Source organism: Cryptomeria japonica, chromosome 7, assembly GCF_030272615.1.
Source record: "Cryptomeria japonica chromosome 7, Sugi_1.0, whole genome shotgun sequence".
Lineage (NCBI taxonomy): Eukaryota > Viridiplantae > Streptophyta > Pinopsida > Cupressales > Cupressaceae > Cryptomeria > Cryptomeria japonica.
The window spans coordinates 631806720-631819105 of record NC_081411.1 but is presented as its reverse complement, the minus strand read 5'-3'; positions in this window follow the sequence as shown (position 1 = coordinate 631819105).

Below are 12386 nucleotides of genomic sequence, written 5' to 3'. Positions count from 1 at the left end.
CCATAATACAACCCTGCAAGATCAGACAAATCATTCTTATGATTAACGGGCGCCAAGAAACGCGATGCCGAATATTGACAACTTTGAGCAATTTGAGCACTTGGGCGATTTCGCTGCTAGGGTGTGTCCTGCAATGATCGCGCAAGTTGGAGAGCAAAAAGAAGGAATCCCTAGCATAAAATTGGCCACCTCGATGCATACGAGCTGATGGATCGATGTCATGATGAGAGGATTGAAAGATGGGGCATTGTGCAACTTTTCATTGAACTCATCTGACACTTTTTGTCGCAACTGAGAAAGAGTCACCATGAGCAACTGGATCCGATTCTACTGAAACCGACAGAGGCTTTTTTAGAGTGCCATAACAAGACCCCATAGGATTGGACAGATCATTCTTATTATTAACAAGCACCGAGAAACGTGATGCCGAATATTGACAACTTTGAGCAATTTGAGCACTTGTGTGATTTCGCTGCTAGGGTGTGTCCCGCAATGATTGGGCGAGTTGGAGAGCAAAAGGAAGGCACTCCTAGTGTAAACCCAGCCACCCCGACATGTATGAGCTGACAGTTCTATGCCGCAACGAGTGGATTGAAATATGGGGCATTGTGCAACTTTTCATTGAACTCATTTGATGCTTTTTGTCGCAACCGAGAAAGAGTCACCACAAGCAACTAGATCCAAGTCTACCAAAACCGAGAGAGGCTTCTTTAGAGTGCCATAACATGACCCCGTAGGATCAGATGGATCATTCTTATGGTTAATGGGCACCGAGAAACGTGATGCCGAATATTGACAACTTTGAGCAATTTGAGCACTTGGGCGATTTCGCTGCTAGGGTGTGTCCTGCAATGATCGAGCAAGTTGGAGAGAAAAAAGAAGGCATTCCTAGCGTAAACCCGGCCACTCCAATGCGTATGAGTTGAGGGTTTGTTGTCGTGACGAGCGGATTGAAAGATTGGGCATTGTGCAACTTTTCATTGAACTCATCTGACGCTTTTAGTCATAACTGAGAAAGAGTCGCCACGAGCAACTGGATCCGAGTCTACCGAAACCAAGAGAGGCTTTTTTAGAGTGCCATAAAACAACCCCGTAAGATCAGATGGATCATTCTTACGTGTCACTAACATCAAGGAAAAACATGCCGAATTTTGACAATTTTTCACACTTTGAGTGATTGACAACAAATGAGCATTTTTTACATCTTTTACCATATTAGCAAGGTATACTTCACGAAATGATCCCATGTGATCTCTAATGGTCAAAAATGACATTGTTTACATAAAATCACACAAAACAAGACAAAAACACAATTTTTTGTATTACAATGCCTCAAGTAGTCAAAAATACAAGTCATGTACATATATCCAAATAAGATTGATATTACAATTTTTTACATTTACATTTAATCCAATGAACCATCTGGATCTGCTCTACTCTTTATCATGTTGTAGCGTCCTAAAATTGCGACACTTGCAATTTCGACTGCATTTTGGTCTTCATGATGGCGACGCAACACGCAACCTGAATGGAGACCCCAAAACTTGCTCATGACACCAAAAACTGCATTTTTCAAGCACCTTGGCCTGAACCTCCTTGCACCCCGCTGTCCCGGAGGTGGGACCAGAGCGCCTAGCGCCCTAGTCCCTCAGGACCAGGGCGCCCAGCGCCCTGGTCCCTGGGTCCTATTTTGGGCCCGGTTTCCTAAGTGATATCGGGTCTTTTTTATTGCAATTTGGAAATATACTTCCCTGGTCGGCCTAAGGTCGGGAAAATCAGTCTATCAGCCCTAATTGACAAGTATATAAACTACATTTTCCTCTCTCATTTGGGTAGATGGAAAAGAGGCGAAAGCAAGATTCAAACATTCAAGCATTCAAGCATTCAAGCAATTGATCATTTCAAGTCTCCATTCAAGGCTAAGTGTTGCATTCAAGACAAGGATTCAACCATTGAAGAGGAGATCACTTATTACATGCTACATACTACAACATACAACATCTAAACCTTTGCACATAAGGATACAAACATCCTTAGAACAAGGTATTAGTACTTGTTTTACATTACAGTCATTTACATTTACAGCACTTGCTCATTTCTTGGTTAATTCCAAAACCGGGGTTTGACCTAAAGGCAAACCCCTAATCCCTAACCCCCCATCATCTTCGCTTTTCTGTGTGTAGGTTGCAGGTACGCGGTTGAAATTGAAGATCTGGAATCCTTGTGCAGGGACGAACCGATCCCCCTTCGTTTGACGGATTTTTCGGAGGACCGTGGCGCCGGGCGCCATCATCCTGACAACTTTTGCTCAAATTTGCAGGACAGCGCCGTATTGACATTTTACTGCTAATTCCAGGTCCGCAGCTTCATCCTATAACCTAAACTCAGTTTATAAGCGAATCTTTGTCACTTTCTATGCATGCTTAGCTTAATTCTTCTATGCACATTCTTTACAAAAGAGGGTAGCCTTACTTTCTTAACCCTTGAAACACATTTAGCATCCAATCTTGCATTGCGTGGGATTGGATCTTGTGGGTTTCAACCCCTCTTTTGAATGTAAAGTCTCTCCCCTAAGTGAAAACCCATCGAATCCTAGCGAACCTCCCTTCTCTCTCCTCGGAGTTGGAAGAGGGGAGAACAACTAGGGTTCGATCGCGATTTTCCGCTTTACATTTTGGTGAACCTGACGTGAACATCCTTTCTGATTTTTCATGCTTAGATCTGAAAAGTTGATTACATTTCCATGTTTGATCTTTTGCAAAATTTTAGAGATGATTGCATAAAAACCCTAAATTTTCTTTTTGAACATTGAACTTGCGAAATGTTTAATTGTTAATGCTTGTTTCAGATCTGCTTTTCTATTATAAATTATCAATTCATATCTATGCTTTAATTTTGAAAATTAAGTGGTTAAGTGTCAAAACCCTAATTTTTGAAACCCTCTTGATTCAACCTTTGTCTAACAATTTCACTGATCAAAACATCTCCAAATCAGCTGTAACTTTGGATTCTGCAATAAAATCACAATATCCTTCATCCCTGAAAATTTGGAAAAAAGTTGTGAGGACCGTGTTGCACTCCGAGCGCCATTGTCCCCGACATTTTTTCCGAAATTTCGGGAGTGACATCTTACTGTGTTTTTCTGCTAAAATCTAGAATTTTGGCTGATTTTATCAATTATAACACCTTCAAAATTACAGTCAAAGTTGGTCTTGCGATTGCTTGGTCTAAGGCTCCTAATCATTCAAAAATTGTCGAAATTAAAATTTTGTGTCAAAATTGCGTTTTTATTATCATAAATCTGAAAAGTGTGTCTACATTCATTCAAAATTTCAGTGCTTTATTCAAATTCTTGCAATTTATGACTTTTGAAATTAAGTGCTTAATTACAACAACTTTGATTTCCGCTTTCAAAATTGAATTTTGCGTGAAATTGAGTCAAATTTTAATTTTCAAAATTTGCATTGCTTTTGACATTCCCTCTAAAATCATAAGATTCAAAATTTCAGTTTCCCTCTCTTTTTCAAAACTCAAAATTTTGCATTTTTCGACAATCTTGATAGGGTTCAATTTTGAGATTGCAACTTTAATTTGGCCTATCTACAGATCATAAAATCCCTCAATTTTTTCAGATTAGCTCTAAAATCATCATACCTTTCATCCCTGCAAATTTTGAAAAAAGTTGCAAGGACCATGTTGCACTCCGAGCGCCACGGTCCCGGACTTTTTTTCCGAAATTTCGGGAGACTGTTGTGATTGTATTTAACAGCTTAAATCTGGAAGATTGGCTGGTTTTACTGAAAATTGCTACCTCTAAATTCAAAATCTTCTCTCTCTTTCTAGTGCATGAGTTTTACAACAATAAGTCCTACTTACACTATTCCCGTTAGACAAAGCCATAGAATTAAGTCCTTCCGAGGTTTAACTACCGAGGAGATGGAACCTAATTTGAGTAGCCTTTTTAACGAGGATATGGGTAATTCCTCTAATCCTCCTAATGATGAAGAAGCTCCCCATGAAGTTTCCGTTGAACAACTTTCCAAATTGGATAACCAATTTGACGATTTTCACCAATGGATGTCTCATGAGTATCCCGATAGTCAAGCTCTTCCTTTAATTGAGGGTCTAAAACGCATGCTTCAAAGTGATAAGAATGGAATTGATGTTTTACGTGGTATCGCACATATTGTGGATTCGAATATGATGCCTATGAAGAGTTGTGCTAAATCTTTAGGTTATACACAACCTCCTACACAAGTCAATCATTCTATTCCTTTGACCACTCCTATTGCTAGTATACCTACCTTTACATCAAACATCATGGCTACCTCTATACAAGACATTCCTCCTGTGATCACTAATCATGGGGGCAATCCTCCCCCTTCTTCAATTAATCCTCTTCCTTCATTCAATCCAACTTCTTCGTACATTCCTTCAATGAATGTTCCTATTACATCTTCACAAATGAACATGGCGCAAGGGGGCAATTCATTTAACCATTCCATTCCTCCTTGTAGTGTTCCTCCTATCCAATCATCCCCTATGGTTGACTATCATAGGGTCCCACCACCTTACTCTTTACCTTCTTTCAATAACATCACACCTCCATCTCAATCTAACACACCTAATATGAACTCTTCGACTGAAGCGACCATTAACAATCTTGCACAAACTGTCTCTTCTTTACAGCAACAAATTGCCTCTATGAATCAATCTAAGTTTAGTGTGCCCACATTTGATGTTGCGAGCCCACTTTCTCTTGATATTGTTCGAGCTATCCCTCCTAAACATGTTGAAATCCCGCATTTGGAGCTTTATAAAGGTAAAGGAGATCCTCTAACACATGTTAAGACTTTTCAAACAATATGTACTGATTTTGCTTATGACCAAAGGTTGCTTGCAAAACTGTTCACTAGAACATTAAGAGACAAAGCCCTACAATGGTATTGCTCGTTGCCTTCTTACTCTATTACTTCTTTCGAACAACTTGCAAATGCTTTCATTCAACAATTTCAAAACAATATAAGTCCTAAAGTTACTTTGATTGATTTAATGCATTGTAAACAAGGTGTTAAAGAAAAGTGACTGATTTTATTGGTAGATATAAGCATTTGTATGCTCAAATTTCTTTTCCAGTGCCTGATAATGATATTCAAAGAATCTTTATTTCTAATTTACAAAAAGATATTCGAGACAAACTTTTGTTTTCTGAGTTTACTTCTTTCCAACAGTTGTGCGCCACTCTTCACAATTATCAACTGACTGTGAGTCAAATGGAACAATCACATCCTATGGCTCCGAGTGATAAGGGTGATAGCAGTCAACAACTATTTGGGAAGATTAAACCGAACAGAGATTCCATCAAATTCAATGAAAACATCATCAACAACAATGTGAATGCAGCATCAGGTGTGCCTCCTATTTCTAAATTTTTCAGGAAAGAAAGAAAGTATACTCCTTTGAATGAATCATTGCATGATATTATGAATAAGTTATTGGGACAAAATGTGCTTACCCTTCCTCCTGTACGACAAATTGATCCTGCAAAGATTACTTCACCTTATTTTGATCACAAAGCTTTTTGTCATTTTCATCGTCAGCCTGGTCATGATACTGAAAAATGTTTTTCTTTAAACGGTAAAATTCAGGATTTGATTGATAATAATACTATCTCTGTTTCTGGAGTGAATGATAAAGGCAACACATCTGTAGCTCCTCCTAACCAAAATCTTCAGATTTTCACTGATCCATTACCTTCTCATACCTCTCATACCTCTAATGCGATTGAGGCTAATGATTCCTCTTTCTCATCTGATGGTCTTGTGTCTATGACTCCGAATGTGATTAACTTTGTAGAGCAGCAAGAAATCCCTAAAGAACCTTCCATCACATTTGATTCTAGGGAAACCATTAGAGCACCTGATGGTCCTTTATACATAGTTGCAAAAGTCAAAAATACACCTTGTCGTGGAGTTCTTGTTGATCCTTCGTGCATGGTTAATGTTATTACTGAAGAATTTCTTTTTACTTTGCAATTGAATCAAGTGATCTATGACAAAACAGATGTGATTGTGAAACTATTTGATGCATTTTCTTCTCCTGCAATTGGTTCTATTACATTGCCTATTGGGGTCCATAATAAATCTCTTGATGTGAACTTTGCTATTATTCCTTCTTCCGAACAATTTCGTGTGAAGCTTGGCTATCCTTGGCTATCTTCCATGAAGGCTATTGCTTCTCCTATACATAAGTGTTTGAAATTTCCCCATAATGGTGAAGTTGTTACTGTCAATCATAGTCTCTTTAAACCAGCTGAAAGAACCTCTAGTGTTCCTATTGATTACTTTTGGCCTAAACAATTCCAATCTCTTCCTCCGCGAAGTGATCATCTTTTTAAATCTTATCAAAAGTGGAAAACAGATATGACCCTATCTTTAAGTGAACCTAGAACACCTAAAATTGACATTCCTATCATTCTTGAGAAGGAAATTCTTCCTTTGAAAGATAAAACTAATGTCTTTCCTCAAGAAGATTCCCAACCCGTCCCCATGGATGTGACTATGTCTATGCCTAATAAATCTTCTAAGAGTAGATCTATACCTCCTCGTCATGATGGACTTGGTCTTCTCCCTAAACCAACAATTCCTCCTTTATATGGAGCAGTTCCTCCTCTTGCCTTTTATAGAGAGAAGAGACCTTCTGCTTCTCCTATTATTCAACCGAAGAGACCACAACCTAAACACCCAAGTGATAAGGATGAGAACATTCCTCCTCCTCTATCTTCTACACTTCCTACTAAGACTAGACGTAATCGTTCTGCACGCGAACGCCGACGAAAACGTCGTCTTAGGGCTCAAGCAGCTGCTTCTCAAACTTTACAATCTCCAAAAACACCTTCAACAAGCATTATTCCATTTTCTCCTCAGCCGGATATTGAGCCTAAATCTCCTAAACATAAGATGCATGATGGTCTTGATCCTGTGCAAGTTAAAGATCCTATTTTTATAAATCTTGATGCTGATATAGATGAAAATGTTATTCATGATGAAAATGTTACTCCTCTTGCTTCTGATAGTGAATATGAACTTGTTGATGTTGATAACCATCTATCTAATGAATTTTCTAAAGCACTTATCCTAGCTCCTAGACAAGAACAATGTGGCTCGGAACATGAACATAGCCCTTGTTTGGATCTTGTGATAGCTCCATCTGCTGTGTTGGATGTTCCTCCTCTAGCATGTTCCCTGCCTTCCCAAAACATTGATCAGCAAGATCGGGGGGTAGATGACGTGCTAGACTAGTTACATTAGCATGGTAGATTCTCTCCCCCTCTCTTTTTACTTCTTCTATATGTTATTCTCATTCTTCTATTTGTCGTCCTTAGTGTTGTCTACTTGAGGACGATGCAAAGCATTGAGATCTCTTTGGTCTCTCTCATGTTGACTCAAAAGACACATGTGTTCCCTTCTTCTAGGTGACCTTCCTTGATTGGGGAATGAAGAACAATTATGCATACATACATATGATATATACATGACTTATCATACAGCATACTGACCCCGAGGAAAGCGAAGTCACCTCGTGCTTTGTGTTTTGTGTCTTTTATCCTTGGGTTTATCTCACACTTGGGGGCTAAATCCTTGTGGTAACGTGCTCCTTTCCTTTCTCATTTCTTATGTGTATCACTACGTTAAAACAATCACCCCCGTTGAGGCACGTGCGATCACTTTAACGTAGGGGGGCATACACCCTGACTATCCCTTCACGATACTTGAAAATTTCTTGGCGAACTTAGCTTTACCTTGAAAAATTTTCGGTATTTCTCTTACATGACTCATAGTGAGGGAACCTTACTACTGATAGTCATGGTTCTCCCTCGTGATCTTCCCTTTTACTTTGTCAATCGAAGTCGTAAGATCCTTAGTCCACTGGGGGCTTGGTGTGTCTTGCCTCCTTGACGTGGTGAAAGTCTTTCAATGTTGTTTCCTTGTACTTTACCAGAAGTATGACAATACATACTCCCGCTAAAGTGGGGGCTAAATGTAGCGTCCTAAAATTGCAACACTTGCAATTTCGACTGCATTTTGGTCTTCACGATGGCGACGCAACATGCAACCTGAATGGAGACCCCAAAACTTGCTCATGACACCAAAAACTGCATTTTTCAAGCACCTTGGCCTGAACCTCCTTGCACCCCGTTGTCCCGGAGGTGGGACCAGAGCGCCCAGCGCCCTGGTCCTTGGGTCCTATTTTGGGCCCCGATTTCCTAAGTGATATCGGGTCTTTTTTATTGCAATTTGGAAATATACTTCCCTGGTCGGCCTAAGGTCGGGAAAATCAGTCTATCAGCCCTAATTGACAAGTATATAAACTACATTTTCCTCTCTCATTTGGGTAGATGGAAAAGAGGCGAAAGCAAGATTCAAACATTCAAGCATTCAAGCATTCAAGCAATTGATCATTTCAAGTCTCCATTCAAGGCTAAGTGTTGCATTCAAGACAAGGATTCAACCATTAAAGAGGAGATCACTTATTACATGCTACATACTACAACATACAACATCTAAACCTTCGCACATAAGGATACAAACATCCTTAGAACAAGGTATTAGTACTTGTTTTACATTACAGTCATTTACATTTACAGCACTTGCTCATTTCATGGTTAATTCCAAAACCGGGGTTTGACCTAAAGGCAAACCCCTAATCCCTAACCCCCCATCGTCTTTGCTTTTCTGTGTGTAGGTTGCAGGTACGCGGCTGAAATTGAAGATCTGGAATCCTTGTGCAAGGACGAACCGATCCCCCTTCGTTTGACGGATTTTTCGGAGGACCGTGGCGCCGGGCGCCATCGTCCCGACAACTTTTGCTCAAATTTGCAGGACAGCGCCGTATCGACATTTTACTGCTAATTCCAGGTCCGCAGCTTCATCCTATAACCTAAAATCAGTTTATAAGCGAATCTTTGTCACTTTCTATGCATGCTTAGCTTAATTCTTCTATGCACATTCTTTACAAAAGAGGGTAGCCTTGCTTTCTTAACCCTTGAAACACATTTAGCATCCAATCTTGCATTGCGTGGGATTGGATCTTGTGGGTTTCAACCCCTCTTTTGAATGTAAAGTCTCTCCCCTAAGTGAAAACCCATCGAATCCTAGCGAACCTCCCTTCTCTCTCCTCGGAGTTGGAAGAGGGGAGAACAACTAGGGTTCGATCGCGATTTTCTGCTTTACACATGTCTAGTATGGCCTCATGGTCAGACTCATGAACCTTCCATAGGTTCTTGTTTAATGGTCTACCCCCATATCTAATCAAATGAACATTTAAAGCTACAACAAGGTTAGAATAATGAAGAATCTTCCTATGTGTCTTGAAGTCCTCGAACAACCACAAGTTAGACTTCTTCACTGGGTACCTTCTAAGCCATGTACCAGTAACAACTACTGATCCTGTGGGGTACTCAATATTCTCTCCATCTACCACAAGGCTATCCAATTTCTTTTTTGTGTCCACACAATGACACAGGTAATAATATGTTCCTTCTTCATTGTCTCCAGCTGCAATTACTCCATAAACATGCCCTGCAATGATAAAGTGAGAAGAATTTAGCAAACAACTAAGGTAAAATATTAAAGTACAAAAAACTGCATGTGGATAATTTACCTGGTTGGACTAAATCTGACACATGGTCAAAGTCAATTGATGCTTCCATCTGTGTGAGTTGTAGTGCACTCAGAGGTCAATATGTCTCAAGTGGGATTAGAGGTCTTATACACCATTCGTCCACCCACTCCTTTGACTCACAGTCATTATAGGCACCATCTCTACATGAAGAACAATAACATGTCATCTGCCACGTATGGATAGTCCATGAACCTGCATTAGAGATTTTGAAAGAGTGTAGCTCACTCGATCTTGTTAATGTACAACAATCTTCTAATTTTGCAATGTTAGTATCATCTACCAACCAAAAAAATCTGCGAACTGAAGACTTACCTTGATTACCTAGACCAATTGTACCATTGCACCATTGAACAATTGATTTTTCATCTTTAAAGTTTGCATTCCCTTTGTACTTTAACTCTTGTCATGCTAAAGCTCTTTTAATACATGCTCCTACACCATCATGCTCCCCTTTTCCATGCCCAGCCCTAGAGAAATTCCACATATGTTGAATAGCAGTCAACTTATGCATCCTACACAACCAATAAAACATCTAAGAGTTCTTAAATTGCGATGCACAATTATTTGACCATATGATATGTTGATGGAATGATATACCTCGGCTAACCAAATCATCGTAGAATATCTGAAAACCACCTTGCACAAACTCTGTAGAGTGTGAGTGATCATCACTGATGTAAAAATGATACTCCCTCAATATCTTACTATCCTCTTCCATACTATCATGTGCATGAATGAATGTTATATGCACAAATATGGCAACTTGTGTGGAGTTGTAATATTGTGATTGCAACTCATTCTACGGTTGTAGTGTGCAGTTCTCTGCAAAGTCAACAATTGAAACGATTGTATGAAGTGGAAATGTGTCCTTGCATAGCTTAAATTGTGAGTCCAACCAACAAGCTCAATGGTTATGCCTTGCATACTCATACACTATATTCTCATGAAAGATGCCCATAAACTGATACACTGGAATCTTCTCACTAACCAATTCACACCTTTTTGACTTTTTTCCATCTTTTAGCATGTAGGCCACTGTCTTATATTTTCTAAATTCTACTAATTCATTACCAATTTCTTGTCCAATATCCATATGTTGACAAATTTGTAAATGTCGCAATCCACCACATTCAACACATGTTCCATCCAAGCAACACTTATTGTAATATACTTGACCATCTACTCTTTCACATAAGATGCTAGATATGAATTCCCTTGAAGATGTTGGTGGACCATTTATGTTGTATTCCTACAAAACATTGTTAGCATGCAAATCTATACATATGCATTGATAAACATCATAATGGTTAGAAAATTCAATATGTACTCTACAACAACAAGTTGTGCGTGTGTGATTTATTTTGACATAAAGAGGCTTTACCATTTCAAAGAATCTTTGACTAATTTTTATTTGAGGATACATACGTTGAAACTTGGCAAAAAATTGTTTTTGAGTCATATCCAAAAAATGTTTAGGATGTGGATCACGGATTTTACTACCAATACTCCTTCTTATAACATCTCTTTGATTTGGAGAGACCCTTGTGTTATTCTTCCAAAAATATTCAATTAGGGATCTCAAGGCTTCAACAATTTCTTTATCTTTCCATGGTAATCTACCAGAAAATGCCCATAACTCATTGTTATATGGATCCTCCGCTCTTTGTCGCCTTCCCATAGCTCTCATTAGAGTTTGTCTACTTATCTTCAATTGTTTACTTGTCTTTCTAAGGAGGTGAGCTTTCTTAGTTTGAGTGCTTACAATTGTTGATGTAATGACACGTCGTGTGGCATTACTATCTTTTGTGCGTGAGTTAGAACCAATAGTATCATATGCATTCATTAGATTCTTCACAATAAATTTGTCACTTGATTCAATCGATGTTCTTAGCCCAAGAATCTTCATTATAGGCCTAAATTTCAGATTTCTCATCATTTCAACAAATAGTTGACATCTTCCTGTCTCATTTAAAGGCTCAAAAAATATTTTCCATATCCAGTTAGCATGTCTTTGACAAGTACGCTTCGAAATCTTGTCTTAGCATCAATATCAATCAAATACTTAGGCTTTCTATGCAAAACTCTAGGAGGTGTTCTCAAACTTTGAGTTACCTCAAGATTAGGAATGACAACAACATTAGGGATAGGTGGCATACCTTCAACTGGAGATGAAAATAATGACATACCTTGAAATTCAGGTGTACAAGATGGTGTAGCTCCAATACTTTATGTCAGTCGTGAAGTACTTGCAACATCAAAAGTCATAGAGGGAGTGCATTCAATATGAGATGTTGTAGACACCAACGGTGTGCCAATAAGAGATGGTGTGCCTTCAACTTGAGATGTAAGAGATGGGGTGCCTTCAACTTGAATTGTGGTAGACATGCTCTCAACCTCGAGATTCAATTGTCTCATTGCACAAAGGTTTTGCATCCATTGCCTTTGTGTGGCCAATTTTGTCTCTGTCTTAGATTGGATGGATATTTCATGTTCCTCTTCATTTGGCACCTCTTCTTCTATGGTATTCAATTTCCTTTGTTCACGAAGTTGCTTCATTCCTTCTCTTTATTTTTGCATTCTTAGCTTCACGCTCTTCCGATTTTACATTTTTTGGTCGTTTCCTCGGCATGATGATGATTTCTACATGTACATTTACATAAAAGAGAATAAAGTGAAATTATGCATCTATGACTATCCTAATT